At 46.2% G+C, this 27996-nt stretch overlaps 1 protein-coding gene and 1 pseudogene across 7 annotated transcripts in view; one reads left to right on the top strand and one right to left on the bottom strand.

Moving 5' to 3' along the window:
* The window catches only part of XCR1 (X-C motif chemokine receptor 1), an 87823-nt gene that overhangs the window by 15188 nt on the left and 44639 nt on the right, over positions 1–27996 (bottom strand). For 3 of the 7 annotated variants that reach the window (XM_069560865.1, XM_069560867.1, XM_069560870.1), the window contains 3 exons: positions 6210–6430; positions 5639–5700; positions 4732–4893 (listed from right to left, as the gene is read on the bottom strand). The gene's annotated coding sequence lies outside the window, so the exon portion shown is untranslated. Of the gene's footprint in view, positions 1–4731; positions 4894–5638; positions 5701–6209; positions 6431–6813; positions 6967–13832; positions 13958–15612; positions 15844–18192; positions 19137–19483; positions 20321–27996 lie in introns of those variants that run through there. The other 4 variants (XM_069560864.1, XM_069560866.1, XM_069560871.1 and 1 more) reach the window with 3 other exon arrangements.
* Positions 1022–6913, top strand: LOC138424369 (nuclear pore complex protein Nup88 pseudogene; annotated as a pseudogene).

Genomic DNA, 27996 nt, shown 5'->3' with positions numbered 1-27996 from the left:
AGCCGAACTGCCTTCAGCTGGGTCCCTACCATTCTCATTGATAGCCCCGAATCACCATTTATAAAGCCCAGCTCCATGAGGCCATCACACTGGTGAGGCTGCGTGTGGGGTGGCTGATCTTTCCTAGTCCAGCTTTCTAGCCTCCTCTACTGGGGCCAGACCACGTGGGGAAGCTTGGAGCAATCCCTCTTCCAGCTCAGTGGCATTAAGGGACCCCCACTGATGCCACTTGAAAAAGAATTACCCAGCTGAGTACTGCTCAAGATTCCGAGTCACAATTTATGAGACACAATAAAATGGCTCTTATTTTAGACCTCATTACAGAGCAAGAGTCAGAACTTGTAATATTGGTTTCAGGGAAATCCCTACATTGATTTTCCATTCCACCTTCGCCCATCCCACGCTCTACATGACCCCTGACAACTATCACCATCCGGAGTCTTACTAACTCTCCAGCAAACTAACCTTTGATGTGGCTTTAACAGAGGTGCCTACTCGATTGAGCTTCCATTTGAACATGGCTGGGAAATCCCCTGAGAGCAGGTCTGGCTGTTTAGTAGGTAGTGAAGAGAGCTGAGTTGTTCTGGGTCAAGGGCCAAATTTTCCCGCTGACCCCTTCAACCTTTTGTGACGGTGAAATCACCAACTCCCGGGGAGAGGCCCTTGCCTTGGAGGTCTGCTCTGCTCACCCACAGGCCTGGTTAGATGGTTTTCACACTGAGAGCTGGGGAAATCAGCCACTGCCTGGGGCTGCCCTGCTTTCACTGAGGACTTGCTCCCCGGCCAGCCCTGTCCCGGGTACAGCAAACTCCACTGGCATCACCAGCACTCGTCGTCAAGGAGCTTCCGAGGGCCCCAAGGCTGCGGTTAGAGGACTGAACCCCAGGGTGTGCTCAGAAGGTGTGGAGGGTTCTGGATGGAGCCACTTGGACATGTCTGGCGGCACCAGAGACTGAAGAGACATTTGAGGAGTGGGAGGCCTCTTGACCTTCTCCAGGGCCTCTGGAAGGGGCCACGTGGGATGTCCCTGGGGCTCTGCCAGCCCATCCTGAGCCACGAGGGCTCCCTCTTCTCACTTGCTTCACTGCTCCTCAAGCACATGGGTTGGTGGGTGAGGTGGAGACCCTTCTCCTGGCAGAAGCAGCCAAGACTAGGGACAGGAGGTGTCCGTGATGCAGTGAGGCAGGCGCATCAGGGCTGGACCTCATGGAGCCTCAGACCCTCCGTGATGCTCTTGGCCACTGACATTTTTGCACCATGTGGGGCTTATGAGGACAGGGGATCCCCAGGCCCTGCCTACAGACCTACAGAAACAAGGACTTCAGGTGAGGCCTGGGCCTCTGCATTCCTGGCAAGTCTGGGTGTTCATAAGGAAGCCAGGCAGTGTAGAGATTAACACCACAGGCTCTAGAGTTGGGCTGCGGGAGTTCAAACGTGGATTCCAGGATTCAGTGCCCATTTAATAATTCTGGCGCCTGTTTCCAACATGAATTGCAGGTAATTGTAATTATCTGCAACATCAATTGCAGATAATTACAACCTCACTGGCTTGTTAAAAGGATCAAACACAGCCGATGAGTTAGGTATGAGGATAACCCCCAGTGAGTGCTCTATAACTATGAACTCCAGCTCTCCAGAGAGTGGCAAGAGATGAAATGCAGAGAGCTGTACCTTCAGTACAGGGTCAGAGCTCAATAAATGTTGGCTGAATGGAGAACAAGAGCAGGACCCAGCCAGCCACACCACTGGCACAACCATGCCATGAACATTAATTTTCACAGCAGCCTCTGGCATTGTTCTACGGGCTGGTGGCTCACAAAGGAATAAATCATTCTCTGCCCTTCAGATACTCACAGGCTCACAAAGGTGGAAACAGGTGGTAGAAGGCAATGTGTTAAGGGCGGTGTGAGGGAAAGGCTCTGGGCATGCCAGCCTTGGAGAGGTGAAGAAGGCTTCCTAGAGGAGGTGATGTCAAAGGTAGATCTGAAGGATGAGTAGGAGTTATGCAGGGAAAGGCGGCTGAATGCCAGGTGTGGGGGAATGCTTATGCAATAGGGCACATTCTGAGCCTCCCAATGATTCACACCGAGAGAGGTGTGTGGTGGAAGTGGCAGACTGCCAGGGTTTGAGGCTGGAAAGATGAGCAGCATCAGAGGCTTGGGTTGACTTGGGTTGCCTGACGCCTACAGGTCTGACTAGCTCATCTCACGCATTGCACGTCCTTATCATGAAGGTCGCCTGTGTGCCACTGAATAACACTTCCCTGGATCAGTCAGTCAGCACCCTACTTCAGTGTCCAGAGTATAAAAAGTCACTGAGGTCCAAATCCCTGGCCAGCCACTCTCAAGTAGATGAGTGTCAAATATTAATAATTTGGAGTCCATGTTTCAAAACCACCACATGGAGATTTGGGGACAAGTTCCTGAAGGAGAGTACATGGGCTAAGTCTTGAAAGGTAGCAGTAGGAGTGAAGAGAGAGAGCAGAGGAGGAAGGATGTGCCATTCGGGGACCAGCAAGTGTAAACACAGGGGACAGGAAATCTCCAGGCTGGGTCAGAGGACTCTACTTAAGGCTCAAGAGGGGAAGATATGTGCTGAGAGGCCGGCAGGAGATGAGCAGGAAGGAGAGACAAAGGCCCTCGGGTGCTAAGCTCAGGAGTCTAGAATTCATCCTGAATGGAGAACTAGCAAAGGGTTTTAAGCAGAGGAGTAAGGTGATCACTGGATTCACTAGGATGGTCTTGGATGTAAGTGACAAAACACAGGGCCAAAGAGGCTTAAGTGGTGGAAGCTGTTGATTTCCCATAGGGAGGTAATGCTAGGGTTGGTGCAGTACTTTGGCAATGTCATCAAAAACCATGGCCCCTTCTACCTCATGTACTAGCCTCAGTGCCTCTGCAATATCATCCCTCATGCCTGCAAGATGCCTGCTATGGTACCAAGTATCACAGCTTTGTACAGCATTGAGGGCAGGAAAGAAGGAAACATGTCTAAACAACCAGCTTTTCACCAGGGGCAATGTTTGGTCATCTTAGCTTGGGGAAGCTACTGACATCTAGCAGGTAGAGGCCAGGGATGCTGACAAACAGGACAAACTCCTACAAAAGAAAATTAACAAAATAGCTATGGTGTCGAGGTTGAAAACCCCTGGTCTAAACTGACTGAGTGCCCTTGGTTTATATGGGGCGGTGGATCTGCCTCCCTCACTGGACCTTTGGAACTAACAGCCCGCCCAAAGGTTCAGTTTCACAGTTTCTCTGCTGAGGGACCTGAGGCACTGCCAGATAGGTCAGTGTATTATAAAGCTACAACCATATAAATTTTTAGATAGTCTGAAATATAAGAAACAAAAATTAAACACCCTGCAAGACAGAAATAGTTATCAGATGGGGAATGAACATACTTATATATGTACATATATTACATATAAACACAAATACAATATACATATAGTTTTCATTACATTTCATTTGAGAAGGGCATTATTACTGCTCAGACATTGAACTGGTTTGCAGGACACAGCTTTCTCTCTTCTCAATACATCTTTAGTTCTTAGAATTTCTATTCCATTGTTGTAGTCAGTGTGGTGTCTTCTTTCCTTTCGATTTTCCGAAGCAGAATTTTTTGGACTGGCCTTGTTGTGATGGGGGCAGTGATGGTGGGAAGGGAGGAAGAGGCTGACTAGGAAGGCAGGTGCTATCAACATAAAAGAAATTCAGCTTGCCTACAGGCAACCCAGAACCTGAAATACCTCTATTTCCGCTGGAGGGTTCTGGTTTGACCTAATTTTTTCAGAGATATGATGCTGATTTTGTGCTTTTTTTTTTTTTTTTCTGTTCCTAAACAGCTTCCTTTGCCTGTTTTTTTTTTTTTTTTAATCATGGTCCCTGCCATTAGCTTTGTTTTTTGAAAATGAGAATTTGAGCTCCACTGGTTAGGTGTGGGTATAAGTATGCCATGGGCATGTGTGTGGGCTTGCATATGTGTGGTTGTGTGCCCTTGTGTGTGTATGGTGGGGTGGTTCATATAGATTTCCATATCAACACAACTTAGCTCACAAAGTTCTGGGCTCCCTCAGTGATAAGGATGGGTCTCCTTTTAATCCATCCTCACTATGTAATCAACAGTTGAAAATATAATAAAAAAAGTAAACCCACATACTGTGCCTAAAAATCTTCAACAAGTGAATTACCAAAAAATAAAGAGCACCCTTTTCAATAACCCAAGGATCAAAGAGGACTCAAGAGGAATTAAAAAACAACAACCAAAAAAAAAAAAAAAAACAAAAAAACGATGAATGGGATAAAAATGAAAACACAACATCAAATTTTGTGGGGCACAGTTAAAAGCAGCACCAAGAGGGAAATTTTTAGCACTAAGAAAGAGAAAATATCTCACATAAATAATCTAAGCACTTAAGAACCCAGAGAAAGAGACGCAAAATAAACTCAAGTAGAAGGACGGAAAAAACGAAGGGAACTGATAATTGCAAACATAAAACCAACAGAGAAACGAAACAAAAAAGTATGTTCTTTGAAAAGATCAATAAAAGTGGTATAGAAAGATTAACAACAACAACAACAACAAAAACATGGCGCCGAGGCAGTGGACGGCTGGAAGCGGATTGGCTGCGCTCAGCGGCGAGGCCGCGAGAGCTGTGGGTCAAGATGGCGAGCGCCTGAGGAGGCGCCGAAGGAGGCCGCGGGGGACGGTGGGTGAGCTGCGTCATACCTGGCTGCCCAACCACGCCGTGTTCTTGCGGCTCCAAGAGGGACGGGAAAACCAGAGCTCAGCTGAAACTGAGAAGCCAGCTTCATCGTTGCCTTCGTCGCCGCCGCTGCCTCCTCAGTCGCTGACGAGAAACCTGCTCTCGGGCCTCGCGGAACGCTCTTTCTGTGGGACGCAGAAGACTCCTTCTTAGTCGTGCGCCTTCGGGGCCCCAGCGGGCCGGTGAGGAGCCCTCCCTCTCCCAGTACCAGCGATGGCTTTGCAGAAATCCACCCCCCTGTTTGAAATCTATCAAGCCTTGTTAAGCCCAGCACAACATCATGTAGCACTTACAGGAATAAAAGGACTTATGATATTAGAATTACCTAAAAGATGGGGAAAGAATTCTGAATTTTTTGGAAAGTCAGCAGTGAATTGTAGCACGACTCCCGTCGCTGAGAGATTTTTCACCAGTTCAACCTCTCTGACTGTGAAGCACGCTGCTTGGTATCCGAGAGAGTTGCTAGGCCCCCACATTGTGCCGTTAACGTCAGACGACGTCATAAGAATTTACCCTTTGCGTGAGCTCCAGACACCGACTACGGTCATCGATCGTGCTTTCAGAAGCAGAAGAGGAAAGTCTCATACTCAACAAAGGAAGGGCCTACACCACATCTCTGGGAGAGACAGCAGTTGCATTTGACTTTGGGCCATTGTCAGCAGTCCCAAAGCATGTTATTTGGATAAAAAGGCAAAGAAGAAGTAGTGGCTTACTCCCTGTACGTCTTATATGACAATGAGGAGACTTTCCTTACGCTTGTTAGTCTGTTGCACAGCCCTGGGAGTGTGGGTAAGCTATTGGGCCCTTTGCCCATGCATCCTGCTGCTGAAGATAACTATGGCTATGATGCTTGTGCTGTGCTTTGCTTACCATGTGTCGCCAACGTCCTGGTGATTACTACTGAGTCAGGAATGCTTCATCACTGCGTTGTGCTGGAGGGGGAAGAAGATAATGAGCAAACATCAGAAAAGTCCTGGGATTCCAGGGCTGACCTCATTCCATCACTGTATGTGTTTGAGTGTGTTGAGTTGGAGCTTGCTCTGAAACTGGCGTCCGGAGAGGATGAGCCCTTTGATTCTGACTTTTCTTGTCCAATGAAACTTCATAGAGATCCCAAGTGTCCCTTAAGATACCACTATACTCAGGAAGCTGGTGTACATAGTGTTGGGCTACCTTGGATTCATAAACTTCACAAGTTTCTTGGATCAGATGAAGAAGACAAGGACAGTTTACAGGAACTGGCTACAGAACAGAAGTGCTTTGTAGAACACATTCTTTGTAGGAAGCCACTGCCATGCAGTCAGCCAGCTCCTTTTCAAGGATTCTGGATCATCCCTGACATCCTGGGGCCAACAATGATCTGCATCACCAGTACCTATGAATACCTCCTCAGGCCTTTACTAAGCAGAGTCCATCCAGCGTCTCCTCCCCTGCTTTGTACCTGAGAGGATGTTGAAATGGCAGAGTCTCCCCTCCGTATTCTGGATTCCTGGATTCAAAGGAATTCCCGGATTACTTTGAAAAGCATTTGCAGTGTATGTTGCAAATCCAGCATTTTTAAAATCATCTGAAAAAGATACGGCTCCTCCTCCCGAAGCATGTCTTCAACTCATCAGCAGAGCCACCGAGGTGTTCAGAGAATACTACATTCTTAAACAGGACCTGGCAAGGGAGGAGATTCAGCGGAGGGTCAAATTGTTATGTGACCAAAAAAGAAACAATTAGAAGATCTCAATTGTTGTCGTGAGGACAGGAAAAGTCTACGGGAAATGGCTGAGCGCTTAGCTAACAAATATGAGGAAGCCAAGGAAAAACAAGAAGACATCATGAAGAGGATGAAAAAAGTACTTCACAGTTTTCAGTCTCAGCTCCCAGTTCTCTCTGACAATGAGAGAGACAGGAAGAAAGAATTATAGCTGATACCTCATCAACTTCGACATTTGGGCAATGCTATCAAATGAGTTACTATGAAAAAAGACTATCAACAATGAAAGATGGAAAAGGTACTGAGTCCTCAAAAGCCCACCATTACTCTCAGCACCTACCAGTGAAAAATGCATTCAGTCCATCCTGAAGGAGAATGGTGAGCACATAAGAGAAATGGTGAAGCAAATTAACGGCATCCAAAATCATGTAAACTTCTGATCCACCAAGAACAGACTCACATCTGAGTTAACACACACGAAGGCTTAATCTCACTGTAAAATGAACAAGTAGCACTAATTCACAAAGAGGCAGGTGCCTTGTTAGCACAGTAGGTAGCGCGTCAGTCTCATAATTTATAAAGAGGCCTTCTGGATGAACTTTGGCGTGATTGTATATCACTTTTTATACTGTTTTATAATTAATTGAATAAATGCTTGTATTTAAAAAAGAGGAAGACAAATTATTGAACACTAATAACAGGAAGGAAACTGGGTATCACTACAGATTCTGTAGACATCAAAGATAATAATCAAATCATATGAACATCTATAACTTAGATGAAGTACATGAATTCCTCAAAACAGATTATCACAACACACTCAATATGAAATAAATAACTTGAATAGCCCTTCAAGGAAATTGAAATCACAATTTAAAAACTTTTGAGAAATAAATTTCCAGATAATTTGACTGGAAGATTTTTTCAAATGTTTAAAGAATTATCACTCATTCTACATAATCTTTTACAGAAAGTAGAAGAGAGAACACTTCACACCTCACTTTGTGAGACCAGTATTACCCTGCTACCAAAACTGGATAAAGATGGTACCAAAAAGTACATAGTATAACCATGGATCAATATCCTTCACAAATAAAAATAAAAAAACCTTTAATAAATATTAGCAAATATAATACAGGATTTATTCCAGAGATGCAAGGCTGGTTTGATACTTAAAGTCAATCAATGAAATTCACTGTATTAAAAGGCTAAAGAAGAAAAACCACATAGTCATATCAATCAATATAGAAAAATCATTTGACAAAATTCAACAACTATTTATGATAACACTTTATAAAATAAGGGATGTGGGGAACTTCCTCAATTTGATAAAAACAAAACAAAACAAAACAGTACCTATTAAAAAACCAGCAGCTACTAAAATACTAACATTGAAAGACTGAATATTTTTCCCTAGGAATGGGAGCAAGGAAAGGGTGTCTGTATTAACTCCTTGTGTTCAATACAGTACCGGAAGCCTTGGGTAGCACAAAAAGGCAAAAGGAAATAAAAGATATGAAGGATGAAAAGACATAAATGAATCTGTCTTTGTTTGCAGCTGACATAATGGTCTAATAACATCCAAAAACAAAACTGAAACAATCTCTAGGATAGTGAGCTTAGCAAAGCTGCAAGATATAAGATCAACATAAAAATCAATGGCATTTCTATATACTAGCAAGAAACACATGGAAAGCAAAATTAAAGTACAATATTATATTTCAAAGCTCTCTTTCAAAAAAGAAATACCTGTGCATAAATCACCAAAATGTACAAAATATGTATACTAAAAATGGCAAAATACTGATAAAAATTTTTTAAAAAGCTGTATAAATGACACATTGGTTGGAAGATTCATCATAGTAAAATTGTCAAATCTCCCTCAAATGATATATGATTATAATGAAATTTCTAGCAAAATCCTCCAAGATTTTTTGCAGGCAGAATCAGACTTATTCTAAAATTTATGTAATAAGCAAAGGAACTAAAATAACTAAAACATTTTGAAAAAAGAAAGAAATGGGAGTAATCACCCTACTCTATCTCAGGACTCATTTATGCAGCTGTCATAATTTAGACTGTAGTATTGGTAGAGGGGTGGACATGCAGATTAATGGAAGAGAATGGAAAGCCCAGAAATAGCCCCACACCAGTGAGCCATCTGATTTTTGACACAAGTGCAAAATTAATTCACTGGAGGAAGGACAGACTTTTCAACAAATGGTGCTAGAACAACTGGATATTTATAGGTCAAAAAAAAAAAAAGAACCTCAATTTAAATTTTGAATTAGTGATCAATTCAAAGAAATAGAGGGAAACAATAGAATGGATAAAACCAGAGATCACCTCAGAAATACCAACGGAACATTCATGCAGAGATGGGCACAATAAAGGGCAGAGATGGGCACAATAAAGGGCAGAGATGGTATGGACCTAACAGAAGGAAAAAATATTAAGAAGAGGTGGCAAGAATACATAGAAGAACTATACAAAAAAGATCTTCATGACCCAGATAACCACCATGGTGTGATCACTTGCTTAGAGCCAGATATCCTGGAGTGCAAAGTCAAGTGGGCCTTAGGAAGCATCACTACGAACAAAGCTAGTGAAGGTGATGGAATTTCAGTTGAGCTATTTCAAATCCTAAAAGATGATGCTGTGAAAGTGCTGTGCTCAGTATGCCAGCAAATTTGCAAAACTCAGCAGTGGCCACAGGACTGGAAAAGGTCAGTTTTCATTCCACTTCCAAAGAAAGACAATGCCAAAGAAAGCTCAAACTACTGCACAATTTCACTTATCTCACACACTAGTAAAGTAATGCTCAAAATTCTCCAAGCCAGGCTTCAACAGTTCCTGAACCATGAACTTTCAGATGTTGAAGCTGGACTTAGAAAAGGCAGAGGAACCAGAGATCAAATTGCTAACATCCATTGGATCATTGAAAAAGCAAGAGAGTGCCAGGAAAACATCTACTTCTGCTTTATTGACTATGCCAAATCCTTTGACTATGTGGATCACAACAGACTGGAAAATTCTGAGAGAGATGGGAATACCAGACCACCTGACCTGCCTCTTGAGAAGCTTGTATGCAGGTCAGAAAGCAACAGTTAGAACCGGACATGGAACAATAGACTGGTTCCAAATAGGGAAAGGAGCATGTCAAGGCTGTATATTGTCACCTTGCTTATTTAACTTCTATGCAGTATACATCATGCGAAATGCCAGGATGGATGAAGCACAAGCTGGAATCAAGAGTGCCGGGAGAAATATCAATAACTTCAGATATGCAGATGACATCACCCTTACAGCAGAAAGCGAAGAACTAAAGAGCCTCTTGATGAAAGTAAAAGAAGAGAGTGAAAAAGCTGGCCTAAAACTCAATATTCAGAAAACTAAGTTCATGGCATCTGGTCCCATCACTTCATGGCAAATAGAAGGGGAAACAGTGGAAACAATTAAGAGAGACTTAATTTTGGGAGGCTCCAAAATCACTGCAGGTGGTGACTGCCATGAAATTAAAAGAAGCTTGCTCCTTGGAAGAAAAGTTATGACCAACCTAGACAGCATATTAAAAAGTAGAGACATTACTGTGCCAACAAAGGTTCGTCTAGTCAAAGCTATGGTTTTTCCAGTAGTCATGTATGGATGTGAGTTGGACTATAAAGAAAGCTGAGTGCCGAAGAATTGATGCTTTTGAACTGTGGTGTTGGAAAAGACTCTTGAGAGTCCCTCGGACTGCAACCAGGCCATCCTAAAGGAAATCAGTCCTGAATATTCACTGGAAAGACTGATGCTGAAGCTGAAATTCCAATACTTTGGCCTCGTGATTCGAAGAACTGACTCACTGGCAAAGACCCTGTTGCCGGGAAAGATTGAAGGTAGGAGCAGAAGGAGGCAAGAGAGGACAAGATGGTTGGATGGCATCACCAACTGGATGGATATGAGTCTGAGCAAGCTCTGGGAGTTGGTGATGGACATGGAAGCCTAGCATGCTGCAGTCCACGGGGTTGCAAAGAGTCGGACACGACTAAGTGACTGAACTGAACTACTTGTTGACAAATTCTTAGAACACCAAAAGCATACATAAAAGACGGAACTAGACTTCACGAAAATGAAAAACCTCTGCCTGCAAATGACACTGGTGAGATACGTTACAGACTGAGAGGAACATTTGCAAACCACATAGATGACGAGCACATTGCTGGCCAATGCAGGAAACTGGGGTTTGATCCCCGGGTCAGGAAGATTCCGTGCAGAAGGAAATGACAACCCACTCTAGTATTCTTGCCTGGAAAATTCCATGGGCAGAGGAGCCTGGTGGGCTACAGTCCATGGGGTCACAGAGTCGGACAGGACTGAGCAACTAAACAAGAATTCATTGCTGTAGGAAATGGGAACTGGCATAGCCATCCTGGAAAAGGGCATGACAGTTTGTTTAAAAAATCAAGCACACACCCGGGAAGCCTGGCATACTGCAGCCCATGGTGTCGCAAAGAGTCGGACATGACTGAGCAACTTAACAACAAAAACAAATTTTTAATAGCCCCAAACTGGAGACAATCAAGATGTCCCATAATGGGCGAATGGCTAAATTCCATACCGTGGGATACTACTCAGCAAGAAAAAGGAGCAAGCTATGCATAGACTTCAGGGGGTTTATGATTTGTAAAAAAAAAAGCAATCTCAAAAGGTCACATACTGAGCAAGTCTATTTCCATGACATTCCTGAAGTGATAAATTCACGGAGATGGAGAGCAGATCAGTAGCTGCCAGTGTTAGGAAGGTTGGGGGCAGTTGTTACTAGAAAGGGTAATGGGGCAGCAGGGGAGGGACATCTCTGTGATGATAGAATTGTTCTGTCTCTTGATGAAGGTGGTGACTAGAGGAATCCACATATGTGATGAAGTGGGACTGTACACATACATTGCACTTCCTAAACCTGAGAGTGAGTGTCTCCTTAAATTTTTCATCTTAGGTTCCTCCACCTGGTCCTAACCCTGTTCTCTACACAAAGACTTGGATTATTCATTATACCCCCAAGCTGGTGAAGAGACCAGCTTCCCATGGACTAGTGAAGGGACCAATAAATTGTGGTACAGACATACAGGTGAATGCTAGTCAGCGATGAAAAGGAACAGCTAGGTTACTAGTCCTTGCAACAATATGGTTGAACCTCACAAACATTATGCGGAATGACGCTTAAGAGCACCCATTCTGAACAAAACTTTGGAAAATCTGGGTAAGAACAAATTTAGCTTACAACCAAAAGCAAATAAGTAGTTGCCAGGGTGGGTGATTATCTGGGAAGGTTCTGGGAGTGTCAGGAATGTTTCCTATCTCGGTTGGTGGTGGTTGTGTACTGGTATGTACTTGTGGAGACACCCACCGAACACCCATTTAGCATTTTATTGCATGTAAATGATACCTCAGTGAAGCTGATATAAGAAACAAAAGAAAAACAAAACCCCCAGCTCTCTCACAAACACATGAACCCTGTGCTTTGGGGGATAGGCCATCTCTTATTGATGGGCTCCGGGTATAACATAGTCAAGTAGGAAGAGCCTTGTGAGGGGTCAGCACACCTTGATTCTCATCCCAGGTCCAGTAATAACTGGACAATCCAAGGGTCAGTCAGTAAGCTCTCTGAGTCTCATGTGCTGTGAGTACCTCCCAGGGCTGGTGGGAACAGTAGCTACACCAAAATATACCAGGTCACTTGGTGAAGAGCCGCATGTCTATCAGAAAACGTTGCCTGTTCCTGGACAGAAGCTGCCCTTTGAATCCAAGTCTGGAATGGCTCAAGGAATATAAGGAGGCTTCAGGAGCAATGAGGCATATGTAAACTAAAGCTGCCAGACATCACTTTTTGCCCATTTATTTGGCCAAATTAGAAAGTCATAATATCAAGGACTAATGAGAAAGAGGAAAGGGAGAACCCTGGAGGCAAAGCTGGTGAGAGAGTAAACTGGTATAGCATTTGGAGGGACAGCCTGGGAGCCGGTGAGGCTGCAAATACCCGCTGTTGTAGCTGTTCCACTCTTGGGTTCCTCATCCAGAGAAAGACTGCACAGGCCTAAGGAGATAGGTGGGAAGATGCTCACGGCAACACTGTTTGTGATGGCAAAGACTGGGAACAACATAGGTGTCTGTCACTAGGAAGTGGGATACATAAAATGTTGGTACTTGCACACAAGTAAGACAAAGCAGCGCTCAGAAATAGTCTTAATATTATTATTACAGCTCCACAGTGGTAGCTCAAAAACATCGTGTTGAAAAACAAAGTATTCTGAATGATGTTTATGGCATAATGTGATTTTTGTGAATTAACCTCCCCTTGCAGACCTGAAAGGATGAGACAGGATACTGGTCATTGATTGCCACTTAGTGACTCAACAGATGGTAAAAAAAAAAAAAAAAAAAAAGGAGATGATTGAATTCATCAGCATCAAAGTTAAAAAACAGAATTGTGACTCTAGATAACTTCCATATTTCCCTGGGAAGGACGTATAACAAGAGGCAGGCCCTCCTTGGTTCAAAATGCCCCTGGCTAGGTCAGGAAGCTGGACTTGGTAGTTTCAGCTTAAAGATGCTAGAGAAATGTGTTGTTGAACACTGCCGCCTGTTGAAATGATACTGTCACTTCTGAGTAGAGACTACTCAGTCTTGCCAGCTAATAGCATTTGAACTTGAACCCACTGAGGAAAAGGTAGACTGGTGTAGGAGCACTCACAGAAAACGCTGCCCCTCTGAAGGAATCCCTCTAGTCACTAGAGCTACTCTCTTACGTCTGCTGTTAGCATCTGAGTATGTTACTTTGAAAAAAAAAAAAAGAATCAATCCTCATAGCAAACACAACTCACCATGCTGCAAACACAAGAGACAGGTACCGTTGTGCTGATGTGAGAACAGAGGCACAAGAAGGTCAGTAGCTAGACTGAAGGCGCAGTCAGGAGCCAGTGAAGCTGGCCCCAAGGGCTGCACTGCTAACCAGCTCTGCAGGTCTGCCTCGGCAAGGCCTCTGGCTCCTTTGCTCCAATCATGACAATTATTCTTCGGCCTCTGCTGCTGTCCAGATACCTTTCCCCCACTTGAAACACCCTCCTATTCTGTGCCCCATCCCTTGCATGTCCCTCCCTTTCAGAGTAACATTCCTTGAAACAACAGTCCACAGTCAACTCTCTTCCCAGAAGCAAGGGAGGCTGCCATCAATTCTCACAGTTTCATCAGGAGTCTGGCCTTAGCCTGCTTCTCTGATTTGTTTGCACTCTCTCCAAATGCCCTCAGTATACAGTTACTGCTGACATTACACGTGATTACTGAATCAAGAAAATAGACGTGAGAGTTCACAGTCCAAAGTACCTCAGTCTCTCATGTACTTTCCTGTTTTTTTCCCACCAGGGGGCGGTCTCCTCCTTCTTCACAGGTCAGGGATACAACTCAGGCTACCGAGCCGGGGACATGCAGCTGGTCCCTATTAAAATGCACTTAAGTACAAAATTACAAGCCAGATATTGAAGATATAGTACAAAAAAAGAGAATGCAAAATATTTTATTAGTAAATGTAATAAATTGGCCACATGTTGAAATGGCAACATTCTAGACAGATTAAATAAAAGATACTCTTAAAATCAATTCTACCTATTCTTAGAATTTTAAAAATATGTGTAGTAGAAAATTTTAAATTGCATGTGTGCCTTACTTACTATTTCTGTGGGACAATATAGGTTTAGAGGCTCCTTCCCAATGGCAAACTCTAAGGGAGGTCTGCAGAATCCTTGGGCTCCAAGGAACTCAGAAAATCATTCACTTGACTCTGCTCATGAAGAAACTGAGGCACAGATGGGCCAACAACTTTACCAAAGTGATCCAGGTAATATGATCCTGGGTTTAGATTAGAATGCAGGTGTCTTAGACCCTATTTTTAAAAAACCTCTCCTACTGTGGAGGCCTTTGAACGCCACAGGAGGACCTAGGCACAAGCCTCTCTGCTGGACCTTTTAGGCCCCTTATCAAGGAATTTCACTACCTTAGGCCTCTCCCTCACGCTCCCACAGGTAGGTCTCCTGCACAGCCAGGGGCTACTCTCTGTAGCTTCCTTGGCCCACGATGAGCCTGTCTCTGCTGGGAAGCCCAGCCCTGCCTTAGGGCTCTATCTCATTGCTTCCTGGCTGACAGCCTCGCTAGGGACCCTGGAGACTAGCAGGGACTACATAACCCTTCTTGCCCTTTTATCTTCAACTACCCTCCAGACTTGCCCACTTGCAGTCCCGCCCGCCTCCCAGGGGACCATCATAGCTCTTGCTGGAATAAGTCCAACCCAGCTGGAAGGACAAGAAAACAGAACCAGCTAGACTTGTCACTTGCTGACCCCGTGTCCACCGCACTCTGTCAGTACAGAGGGCTCACGTCGCCCATGGGCCCTGCTTGCAGAGGGGGCACTGGTGGTCACATGGCTGGTGAGTCACATGAGAACTGAAAATACCCTTCAGTGGGGTGACTTCTCTGAAGTGGACGCATGAATCAGCAGGGAGGAAGCTGGGAGGCAAGGCCAGACCTTGTGTTGCAGGCAGGATCTTACGTGCAAGCCCTGACACCACAAAGCTTTCCCACCGCAGCCCTGCAGGACCAGTAGCATCGTGGGTCGGCTGCAGTTTGCTTTGTCGTAGGGCTTGAGGCTGGAACACATGTGTGAGCCTGCACCGGTATGGGTCTGCCCTGATGGGAAGAAGTCCCTGTTTCTGGTGCCTCCTGCTCAGGAGGGCTGCAATGAGCAGGAGCAGAGGGTCTCAGCCCCGCTGCCTCCCTGGGTGTGGCCGCAGTTGCCTAGGGAGTTGCCGCACTGTGCCTGCAGCCTCCTGTCTGCCTCTTCCGAACGCAGATTGGAGAACTGCTGAATCATGGGGCTGTAAGAGAACCCGTGTGCTGAGGATCAGCAGTCACAAGATGAGGGCTCTCTTCCCAGCTCTCCCATAGCTCTAGCTGTGCAATTGTGGGTAATCACTGTGTGTCTGAGGCTCAGTTTCTCACTTGTGTAACGGGTATATTAATTATCTGTCACTCTTAAAAACTCTGTCAGAACGTAGTGGGTCACACAGTAAGTATTATCTGTCTGTGGTTCGAATATCTGTGAGCGACTCACCGACTCACTGAGGTGGTTTCAGCTCGTAGTGTTTCATGGAATGAGGTCAAGATGTCCTTTGGGGCTGCAGTCATCTGAAGGCATGACTGGGGCTGGGGGCTCTGCTTTCCAAGACAGCTTTGTTCACATGGCTGCTGGACAGAGGCCCTGGTTCCTGGACACAGGTGTCCTCCCTGGAGATGCTTGAGTATCCTCCTGGCATGGTAGCTGGCTTCTGCCACAGTGAGCAATCTAAGAGAGCAAGACAGAAGCCACAGTATTTTTATGCCCAAGCTTCTGCAGTCACGCACTGTCGTTTCTGCACTATCTCATCTGCTACCCAAGTCAGGCCAGCTCAGGGATGTGAACACCAGAGGCATAAACCACTGGGGACCATTGTGATGGCTGGCCACCACCTTAGTAGTAATTAGTAGTATCTGCCGTGCCCATCTCACGGAGCCATCGCGCAGTTTTGTTTGCATACCCACTGCAAGAAAAACCATTAACCAGAGGATGCATCTGGTAAGAGTTGAGACAGCAAGCAGCAGCTAAAAACAGCCGTGAAAAGGGTTGCTGGGGACTGGACTCCGAGGCCGTCACAGGGAACCCTATGACAAGTACAGGAGCGCCAGCGTAGGAATGTGGTGGCTCCAAGGCCTCTAGGCCTCTTCGCTGTCCCCAAATGAAGGCACAGTTTGGAGACAATTAGGAACGTGCCCGGCAGTGTGCCTATTACACATGGTGCTCACGGAAGGGAGGTTTGCTCAACCTTAAGTGTTCTTTCTGAGGAAAGCAGGCGGGTCACAGTCTCAGGACTTCCAGGAGAGCTGCTGGGCCGAAATGGAGGTTGAGTTGTGCCCTACCCCTTAGTTCTGACACTCAAATGAGCTGCTTTGCTTTTTACAAACTCCAAAGGGCTGCATTAAGGTGAAAGTTCATTGCTATTATCTCCTGGTAAGATGCCCACAGATCATGTCTCCAAAGAATCTCTCCATTGCTTCCTTAAATAGCCAAAAAAAAAAAAAAAAAAAGGAACTGAGATATGTTCAGTGTTTGGCAACTATCAGAAACAATCTCTAAAAGCTGACTCAATCCTTTCTTGTTCCTTCATGCCCACTCTTCTATAAGGTTATTCTGGTCATCTCTGCTGCCTGACCAATCTCTCTGAAACATAGGGCTGCAGACCAGCAACACTTGTTTTTATTATGCTCTTGATTTTCTGGGTGAGGAATTCTAGAAAGGCAGCTAGGCCCTCTACTTGTATTATTTTTCATGGGGTTGCAGTATGATGTTAGCTGAGGCTTTAATCATTTGAAGATCAGCCCAGGAGGGATGCCCAAGATGGTGCACACTCATGGCTGGCAGCCAATGGTGGCTGTGGACTGGAGGCTCAGCTGGGTTGTCGACATGAGCACCTACTCTTGGCCTCGCTAGCATGGCATTTTCAGAATAGTTGAATTTCTTATATGGTGCTAGATTCCCTTGCAACTAGTGTTTGGAGAGAACCAAGTGGATTCTGCATGGCCTTTTGGGAAGTCTCTCAGCGTTACTTCTCCCATAGTTTATCAGTTATGAGCTACTATGGATACAATCAAGTCATCAGGCTGGCAGAGATGCCAGGGGATGAGAATTAGACTCAATATCCTGATGACGGAGTGGCAAGGTCCCAAGTTGGGGGGCATGAGGGGTGGGAGGAATTGCTCTGGCCAACTCTAGAAAATGGAATCTTCTACAAAAGACCAGAATCATGTCCCATACCTGAAGGCTTATATACTGAGTAAGCCATGAGCATCCCAACTCACAGAGTCAGAGATTATTTAGAGCAGGATAGAATCTGACACATTCTCTTGTTTCATCACTTTAACATAAGATGGAAAAAAAATGGAGCCCTCCAGAGCCAAGGTGGCTCGCCCCAGACCACACAGCTGGCTAGAGATGCCACAGCATGGGTGAGCCAGTCTGCTGCTCAGCTGTGCTGCCTCCCGCCCTTGGTGGACTCTGGGGCGTGCTGCTGGCATTGTTCCCCGTTCCTTCTTTCTGTTCAGGATGATTCTGTTCAGGTACCCGCCCTGCCTGCATGGCTTATCCGCCCTGTGTTTGCTCTGCCCCCACCCAAAGCCAGCATGACAGGGACCACTTCTCTGCCTGCAGCCTGAGCGAGGCAGAGGCAAGAAGGTCACCAGCAAAGGGACTCGGAGCCACTGCCTTGTGCCGCCGAACTTCCCATGAGTCAAGAGCCTCCTTGTTGTTTCGCTACTTTCAGTTCAGTTTCTGCTTACTTCTAGCTGAATGTATCCTATTTAAAATATTCTTTCTGTTTCCGAGATTAACTCTAACATTAAGAAGTGGCATTTAAGGAGAGCTCGCTGGCCACTCGGGCCTCATCTTCAGGTGTGACCAGGTGCCCCCCACCTGTACCTGCCCTCAGTAACTGGGGTTTTTCTCTCTCTTTGCATGCAGTTTCTACCTCACAGTGGTGCAGTCCCTCCAGAACCTCTCTTATTACTCCTATCTTTCTCAGTTTCTGCTCAGGGCTCTTTCAAAATTTCACTCCAGTGACCACAGCCTTATAAGCTACTGTTGTCCCAGGTGCCCTCCTACCTGCTGCCCATCTTCCTGGATTTGGGAAGACCACTGCTCTCGGGGTTCTCTTTGTTGTTTTCTGAGTTCTACCCGTCTCGGCGCCTGGCTGGCTGGACCCCAGTGTCAGACGTTCTCTTGGTTTAGGTCTGCATTTTGCATGGTTTTGTGCCGGATTCCAGACACCCGGCCCCACCTGCTGGACTGGACCTCCTCCCTGCCGCTGCACTGGACAGGTGAAACCGACTCTTCCCGCAGTTCCCTTTGTGTCTTCAGGAGGCGGGCGGGGTGCTTGGTTTGAGAGCTACAACGTCCTACTTTGCATCTGGAATGCTGACACCTTTGGAGAACAAAGCTAGTTCATGCTTTTCAGTGCGCAAGGCACGTTTGTATGCCATTCATGTTTGATTGTATTTCTTCCCTGCTGATAAAGCCAAACAAGTCGTCACTGCCTCTAGTGACTTTTTGAATGAAGTAACAGGTGTATAAATAAACATACCGAAAATCCATTTATAGTAGTTCCCCCTAAGGTTTGTTCATCTTTGCCTGAAGTCTTCATTTTCATCCTCACCACCTCTTTGTGGCCCCAAATGATTGCACTTGAAAGTACTACCTCCTTGCTCACAAATGTCTGTCTTCAGGGCCTAATTCATTCTGAAACTTGCTCTTACGGTAACCTGATGGAGTGAGGGTACAGGGAGTAGGTGATTTTCAACTCCCTTAACTCTTGGTGGCTGCTGTTATTAACCAAAAGGACCTGTACGATTATACATGATGAAATTGACTTTGGTCAGTTCTAACCCCAGGGATAGGAGCTGCATTAATGAGCAGTGGAGAACTGACTGAAGATTTCAGCTGAGGGACTTTCGTGGTGGTCCAGTGGTTGCGACTGTACATGTTCACTGCAGCGGTGCAGGTCTGATCCTTGGGTCAGGGAACTAGGATTCCGCATGACGCACGGCAGCCTCGAAAAAAAAAAAAAAAAGATTTCGGCTGGGCAGAGCGCACTAGGCAGAGCTAATCTCACACGCACGCACCCAACAAGCCCCTCGAACTTCCTCTGGGCCGTGGCGGCATCTCTCTTTCCCCCGGGCCGCCTGCCCCAGCGCCCAGGCCCACTCCTCCCTCCTCTTTTATGCTCCGTAAGAATCTCCTCCCTTCCGCAAAAAAGTGGACACCAGCTCCAAGGCCAGGCTGGAAGGTCCCTTTCTACCCTCAAAAAGTGGACTTTTCAAAGACTTTTCTCCTTCACAAAGTTTTCATGCCAGCAGCTACAAAGATGAATCGTTTCCTCTGGAGTCCTTGCAATTACCTTGAAAGTGCTGATCAGTGAAAAGAAGGGGTGATGATTCAAAGTTGCTGATGGAGAGAGAGGCACCACAAGTTCTAATCTTGTTGCATTTCCTTGTAGCGGTTCTGGGGGTGTTGCTGGGATGGACTGACAGCTGTGAGGCTTGGCCAAGTTCTCCGCCTCTGTAGCCTCCTTCTTTCCACAGCCGACATCACCTTCAGCTCCCTTCTAGCGCATCTCTAAGGAGGCTGGAGCCTAGATCCCGGGGCTCACACTCATGGAGGCCCCTTGTGGCCTCTGGCTCCAGGCCTACTCCAGTTCTGGGACCAGATCTTTGCCTCACTTCTGGGGTCTTGCTCCCGCATGGAAGCCTGCTCATTCTCCAGTCTCTTTGTGAATGAGCCCCCCATAATTATGGGCCCACCATAATGGGATTAGTGCACTTTTCACAAGAGGAAGAGACACCAGAGTTCATACTCTCTCTCCCCACTTGCACTCACACTAAAGAAGAGATCGTGTGAGGATACAGAGAGATGGTGGCCGTCTGCTAGCCACGAAGTGGGAGCTAAACATGCCAGTGCTCTGGCCTTGGACTTACCAACCTCCAGAGCTATGAGGACCAGATGCCTGCTCTTCAAGCCTCCCAGTCTATGGGGTTTTGTTACAGCAGCCTGAGTCAATGAAGATGTAGGTGGGGAGAGAAGCCCTGGCGATAGCTGACTCTCTAAATCCAGTTGAACTTGGTCCAGCTCTGCCCAAATGTACACTCGGTGTGCTTTGCTTGCACAGCCTACAGTGGCCTTTTTTGGCTCAAGCAGGTTTGAGTTAGGTTTCTGATGGACTTATCCATCAGCGGTCAGTAGTTGCTCTACAGGACCACCTGTACTTCTGGCGCTTGCTGCTAAGGACCACAGTCACCCACTCTGTCCTCCTGATGCTGCCCGATCCTAACTTGAGGACCATCTAGACCAGAATGGAGACCCTCATTATTGCAGCACAGTTGGCTTATGGCCAGGGTGTCTGGCAGATGCCCATTCTTAGGGTTAGCAGGATTTCTGCCCCTCTGAGCTTACCCTTTTCATACTGTTCATGGGGTTCTCTTGGAAGAAAAGCCACGACCAACCTATACAGCTTGTTAAAAAGCAGAGACATCACTTTTCTGACAAAAGTCCATCTAGTCAAAGTGATGGTTTTTCCAGTAGTCATGTATGGATGTGAGAGGTGGACTATAAAGAAAGCTGAGCACTGGAGAATTGATGCTTTTGAACTGTGGTGTTGGAGAAGACTCTTGAGAGTCCCTTGGACTGCAAGGAGATCCAACCAGTCCATCCTAAAGAAAATCAGTCCTGAATATTCATTGGAAGGGCTGATGCTAAAGCTGAAGCTCCAATACTTTGGCTACCTGATGCGAGGAACTGACTCACTGGAAAAGACCCTGATGCTGGGAAAGATTGAAGGCGGGAGGAGAAGGGGACGACAGAGGATGAGATGGCCGGATGGCATCACTGACTCGATGGACGTGAGTTTGAGTGAACTCCGGGAGTTGGTGATGGCCAGGGAGGCCTGGCGTGCTGCAGTCCATGGGGTCGCAAAGAGTCAGACACGACTGAGTGACTAAACTGAATTGAGCTTGCCCACAAATGGCTCATGCATATTATATATCAGTTAAGGCCTGTTAAGTGATTTCAGATTCTTGTTTTCAAAAGTTATATCCTCAGGCAAGTTAACGCCCTGGCCATCCCCTTTGAGAACCACTTCTGCCGGTCTGGGAAGGACTTCCTCCCCCGAGACCGAAGGCTAACCTTACCCTCTCCACGCTGGCTATGTCCTGGCCCCTCTCTCCTTGCCTGCATTTCCCAGCCCCACTGTGCACTGTGGTTAACTGAACTGTGATCTCCAAGGGGGGCTTCATATACGTGGGGCCTCGGCAAGGGCCTGTATGTCCAGTGCCCATGTAAACGCGTCAGTCTCACATCTCTGCTGCTGTTATGTTAGATGGCTGACTCACACTGAGCTTGTGGTCTCAGCAAACAAGACCCTCAAGATCTCTATCTCTTTCCATTCAGAGGAAGCCAGATAGCATCGTGCATCAGTGGTTTGTTTCTGTCTTACTGATCAAGAGGCTGAAAGCAACAGATTCTGATGCCTCTTTTCTTCTTTGATCGACTAGGGCTGGGGGACCTGAGGACAGACGACGAAGCACCTAAGGTTTAGTTTTCTCATCTGGAGGATGGAACCACGATTAAAATATTGCTCAGACCTCATCGACAAGAGGACTGAACATCCTGGACACAAAGCAAAGACGTCTGAGTACCTCAGGCCCTTTAAAGGAAGATTTCCTGGGAGGATACCACCTGGAAGGGCAGGGCTGGGAGCAGTGTTTCATGGCACAAGGGGCGTGGGGCCTGCCCATGCCCCCAGCCTCTCTGCTGGCCTCACGGCTGTGGCTCCTTCTGTGTGCCACCGCTCCCCCCTCCTACTCCCAGGAAGACGGTCGTCTCTCTTTCTCCATCTGACCAGTAGAGAATGGAGATGTCCCCTACTATTCATTCTCTCCCAAAACCACACATCCCTGGATTTTAAGCTCAGCGTGGCTGCCTAGAATAGGGCTTAAGTCTCTCAGCTTTCCTTACATCTGAGTCTTCCGTTGGCCAATGTGATACAAGTGAAAGTGGTCTGCGTGAATTCCAGGTTGTGTTTTAAAGGGACAGGGGCTTGTCCTCTGGGGTTCCTATTCCTCCCCCACTAGTTGGGATGCAGACATGCTTTGAGCCTTCTTGGGCAGCGCCGACGAGGACACCACCTCACTACACAGAGCAACAAGATGGAAAGAGCCTGGGCCCTGACACCTTTACAGAATAGAGCTTCCATGTGACCTTAGACTCCTGCATGAGAGAAAAAGGAAACATGTATTTGTTTCAGGCATGTTAGTGGGTTTTTCTCATGGCAGCTGAGATATGGTTACATTTAGGAAATTGCTGTTGCCTTGAAGCTGGCCACCCTGACCAGAAAGCCTCTGGCTCTCTTGAGTCAATGCCCACCCTTCACCCAATCAGTGGCCACCTTCACACACAGAATAGTTTAGTACTGCTTCCCCAGGAGCTCTGGGAAGGGATATACAATGTGGCAGGGCAGACATCAAAATAAGGACTTTGCATGGCATTAGTCAAATGTCACAAGATGTCAGTGGATGAACAGAAAGGGATGTCAACTGCGCTTGCCAAAAAATCTGAGGGGTTTCCTAGACGGCAAGCAGGATGGAAAACCATCAGGGTGCATAACCAGAAATGCAGGCCCAACGGCACAAGGAGCCGGGGATGTCAGAAACAGGCCCTTAGTCTGATCCCACAGCAGCCACAGGTCTGCCTCCTTCCGTGTGGCAATCTCACATCAAATTCTGGAGTAAGTGATTCTGAATGGCTTAGGTAATGCTATTGCCTTGGTTTGTCAGTTCCCTCTGCATCAGGCCATGTCATACCCACTAGGAGTGCGTGGGAGGATATCCACTCCTGGGTCCCTAGGTGGTCACCCTGCCCAAGGTCGCCCCAGAACCGCTTTCCCTAGGTGTGTATGTAGGAGGTGTGTGCTGCAGGCCAGGCAGGTTCGGCTCAAGGGGACACTGATCACAGACAAAAAACACCTAAAGGCTCAAGGAATTAAGCAGCTTCTTTTGGTGATTTTGGGAGATCATAGGATTGAGGAAGATCTATTCAAAGCAAGAGAAGAAACCCAGGATTGGGTGAGGCCAGCTGCCAAAGGCATGAGCCAAACATGAGGCCCCAGGCTTCTGCTGGAGTGGGCACAGGCAGTACCCCATCTCTGAGTAGGGAGGAAGGATGGGGAGAGTCTAACTAGAACATTGCAGAGAGGACTTTTGTTTTAGGGGGATGAAAAGAGGCTGGCAGGCCCAGGGACGAGCCCATTCCTTCAGGTACAAGATAGACCTGAAATCTCAGAAGCAAGACCAAAGCCGGTGTTCAAAAGCGGGACATGAGGTCTGCCCAAGGTCTTTCCACTTTTCTGTCAAATTCTAGCACAAGATTCCCTCACACTCTGCTCAGTTCATCCTCCCTCCTGCCCTGCTGCCAGCATTTTTTCATTTGTTCTTACTCTGGCCTCTAACCATGGCTCACTGACTGCCTAGACAAGGCACGGCACAGTGTGGCTTTTTCCTCCTTGCGGAAACTGCTGGCGAAGAGGGGCCACCGAGGCTGTGCTCCTTCTCCTTACGGTTTCAAAATAACAAGCAAGCTGGAGAGATGAGACAGACACCCCACTGCCTATCAGCCACCCAGTCTCTTCTCTTTTTTTTAAGGAAAAGAAATCCAAGTGTCAGCTTCTTTCAGCTTGGGTGTGGTCAAGGGACGAAACAGAAATTAACAGACTGCAAGGAAATTTTTCAGAGGAACTGGTTTGGCTGGTAGGAACGTTATTTTCCCCCTCTCCCTCTTGCTGCTGGCTCAGAGCACAGATGGGCTGATTCTCTAGGATCCATCTTAGACTGTAAAGTGACCTTCAGGGTGGAGACCACCTGGTGAATTGGAGCAGCAGAGACATTGGAGTTGGATCTGCGGTGGATCCCAAAGAGCCTGGAGGGTCAGCCTCAAGGTTTTTTGAGCTAAGTGAGGAATAAACTTCTGTCTAGTTGAAGACTTCACCACTCAGTGTGTGTCATGGACCGATAATGTAACTCCCCTAGGAGCTGGTTAGAAATGCTTGTAAACTCAGATTCATGTGGATGTGATGGTCTGAGAAGCATGAATTTAGGCTACTATTATTTTTACTCTTCACTTGCTGTGGGCAGCTGAATCTAATTCCTGCACACAGAGAAGATGAGTCCTGTGTGGGGTCATCTAGAAAGTGGGGCTAAGAATGGGCTGCTGAGAAGCTCACCACTTTCTCCCTCCTTCAGAAAAAGCACGCGTGGCTCTCCAGCAAACCCTCATTTCCCCAAGCCACGTCATGAGGGGCTTGGGGAGCCTGCGCCATGTTGTTCTGAGCCCAGGTTCTTGAAAAGCAAGGTTTCTGTCAGCAGCAACTGCCTCCACCCCCAGACCCACTCTGTCTCCAGAACCAAGAGTGGCAGAGGGTGGAGCTTAAGAGGAAGAAGGTGAGGGGGGCACACAGTCATTTTGAAACTTTAAGGCATAAAATAGATCATCCTTCCAGGAAGCCTTGGCCTTCTGCTTTTAAACAGAGGCATTTCTAGACTTTGTTTGGGGGCTGACTGTCACACTCAGCCCATGGTGACTCAGATTCCACTGCCTAGGAGGGTCACACCCTCTGATACAAAACTCTAGGAAGTGTGCCTCCCAGCCTATCAATCAGGTGAGGGGTGGGAAAACCTCCTTGGGATGTCTCCTAAGGATGACATTCTGGAAAATGGTTCTCCACATGCTACCAACTGGATGCCATTGTTCAAGCGAATCACTTGAAAACATTCAACCCTAGGCAGGCAACTGCAAGTAATGGTGAGATTCAAGGAGATATTGTTTTAAGCCCTAGTTCTGCAGTAAAGAATCTGCCTTCAATGTGGGAGACCTGAGTTCAATCCCAGGACTGGGAAGATGCCCTGGAGGAGGGCATGGCAACCCACTCTAGTATTCTTGCCTGGAGAATCCCATGGACAGAGGGGTCAGGCGGGCTGCAGTCCACGGGGTCGCAGAGTCGGACAAGACTGAGTGAGTAACACTTTTTATACTTTTCTGCCCTTTACTACCTTTTGATGCAGAACAAGTTTCCATTCCCCCGGTGGCTCAGATGGTGAAGTGTCTGCCCACAATGCGGGAGACCTGGCTTCAATCCCTGGGTCAGGAAGATCCTCTGGAGAAGGAAATGGCAACCCATTCCAGTACTCTTGCCTGGAAAATTCCATGGATGGAGGAGCCTGGTAGGCTACAGTCCATGGGGTCGCAAAGAGTTGGACACGACTGAGCGACTTCAGTTCACTTCACTTCACTTCACTTCTTCGAGTTTCTATTAATCACCTCTCTAAGCCTTCTCTCCAAGTTTCTGGTAGCCTTTTAATAAACTTCAGTTCTGCAGAAGTCAATCTGGGTTTCCTCATCTGTATGCAGGAGAAATAATAACAACAGCAAGCGCAACCTCTTCTTTGGAGGGTTATTGTGGGGTCTGGTTCTAGACCTCGTGCACAGTGAAATCCTGTTTTTGATGTGGGTAGGTGTGTGGACTTCACAGGTCTTACACCCCTGGGCCTCTGAAAATTTAATGCCCAAATGTGTCACCTGGAGACTTTGGTAAAAGGCCGTTTCTGATTCAGCAGGTCTGGCCTGGGATCTACGATTCCACAAATGTAAAATCTCCCTGGGGATGCTGCTGCTCTTCTGGAGGCCACGTGTCCCACAGTGAGACTAGACTCTCAACGACAGTGAGGTACATCTCACACCAGTCAGGACGGTCATCATTAAAAAGTCTACAAATAACAAATGCTGGAGACAGTGTGCAGAAAAGGAAACTCTCCTACAGTGCCGCTGGGAATTGGTCCAGCCACTATGGAAAACAGCATGAAGGTTCCTCAGAAAACTAAAAGTGGAATTGCCATATGCTCTAGCATCGGTTCAGTTCAGTTCAGCTCCGTTGCTCAGTCGTCTCTGACTCTTTGCAACCTCATGGACTGCATACATCCTGACAAAACTGTAATTCAAAAGCACCCCTATGTTCACAGCAGCACTGTTCACAGTAGCCAACATATGGAAACAATCTAAATGTCCATCGACAGATAAAGGAATAAAGATGTGCCTCAGGGGAATACTACCTAGTCATAGAGAAGAATGAAACAGTGCCATTTGCAGCAACATGCACGGACCTTGAGATTATCACACTAAGTGAAGTAAGTCAGAAAACGACAAACACCATATGATATCACTCACATGTAGAATCTAAAATATGGCACAAGCAAACCTACCTACAAAACACAGACTTGCATACCCAGAGATCAGCCTTGAGGTTGCCTAGGGAAGAGTGGGTGGGGGAGGGAGGGGCTGGGACTTTGGGATTGGCAGATATAAGCTGTGATATACAGGATGGATAAACAACACACTAATGTAGATCACAGGGAACTATATCCAATATCCTGTGATAAACCATAATGGAAAAGAATATTTAAAAAAAAAAAGAATGTCTATAGTGTATAGCTGAGTCACTTTGCTGTACAGCAGAGATTGGCACAACATTGTAAACTATATTTCAGTAAAAAAAAAAAAGACTGTAGACTCTTTATTAGTGACTTATGGATATTTCTCAGTTACTGTCCCTCAACTGTTCCAAACTTGACTCCACAATTTCAGACACTATAACCTCAAAAACCAAATGAACTGCCATCTGTTACATGATCTCACCACAACATTTTTACTTCTGTTTCTCTTTTGTTATCGTTGTTAATAGCCTACTGCCGGGAGAACCTCATTTTGGATAAAATGCCCATATCCTGGCCATGGCACAGACAGATGATGTTCAGCAAGTAGCATGATGTAGTTCCATCTGGTTTCTGGTGGTGCGCAATTTCCCCATGTGTAGAGGACACCTTTCAGTTTGATGGGGCAATTTTTACTGTGGCTATGTCTTTCAACACACTTCCTTCTTTTCTTGCAAAACAAAGGATGCCTTACCCCTCTCTTGCAGACCACAGCCTAAATGATTATAGGTTTCTTTGAGGCTTGGGCAGGGCCTGGGCACATCCTTGGTCCTCAGTGTGTGAGGCTTCTGGTTTTTATCTATGTGAACCCCACAATATAATCTACACGGACTTTACTTTCTATTGGAATGAACAACTGCAAATCTGTTAGAGAAACATGAGGTTTGCAACACCTCAGAGCTTCAGATTTAAAGTGGAAGTCTCTTTCAGCCCCTCAACAAGGATGGAGACTAGAAACCAGCCATTTTGATAGTCAAGAATGCCTGGGTCACATGATCTCAGTGGCAACGCTCAGAGTTGCTAGATACTAAGAGACTCAGAAGCTTTGGGAGCTGAACAGAGTCTGAGAACTTTTGAAGCTATCTCCTCTATGCTTCAGACGTAGAAACCAAAGTCCAGAGAGGTTACATGACTTGCCCACAGGCAGACAGCTAGTCTGGCCTTCACGGTTATCATAGGATCATCCCACAGATATTCCAGATTAATTGCTTGGCTTTAGCATTCCCATTATCTACAAGTTACAACCATCATATGATAAAAATAACATGTTATTAACCATTTCTCTCCTTCCTTTAGAAATTTTTCCATTATTGAAACAACAAAACCAGTACAATTGGAAAATATAACAGCATAATTGGAAAATAGGAAGACAAGTCACTCACACACTTTCATTTTGACCCCAGATTCCTAACTGGTCCTATAAAATCTTCTGGCATTTAAAAACTGTTGCTTTTTGATTATTAAAATATAGGTATCTGGAAATAAAAATTCAAACAGTATAGAAAGCCATAAAAGTAGGTCTTTTTAATACATATTAGTATGACCAATAGGCACATAAAAAGATGCTCAAGATCACTAATAATTACAGAAATGAAAATCA

This window comes from Ovis canadensis, chromosome 19 (assembly GCF_042477335.2).
Source record: "Ovis canadensis isolate MfBH-ARS-UI-01 breed Bighorn chromosome 19, ARS-UI_OviCan_v2, whole genome shotgun sequence".
In the NCBI taxonomy this organism is placed as follows: domain Eukaryota; kingdom Metazoa; phylum Chordata; class Mammalia; order Artiodactyla; family Bovidae; genus Ovis; species Ovis canadensis.
Note: the sequence above shows the minus strand (reverse complement) of the source record. Positions and strands in the feature narration are given on the sequence as shown.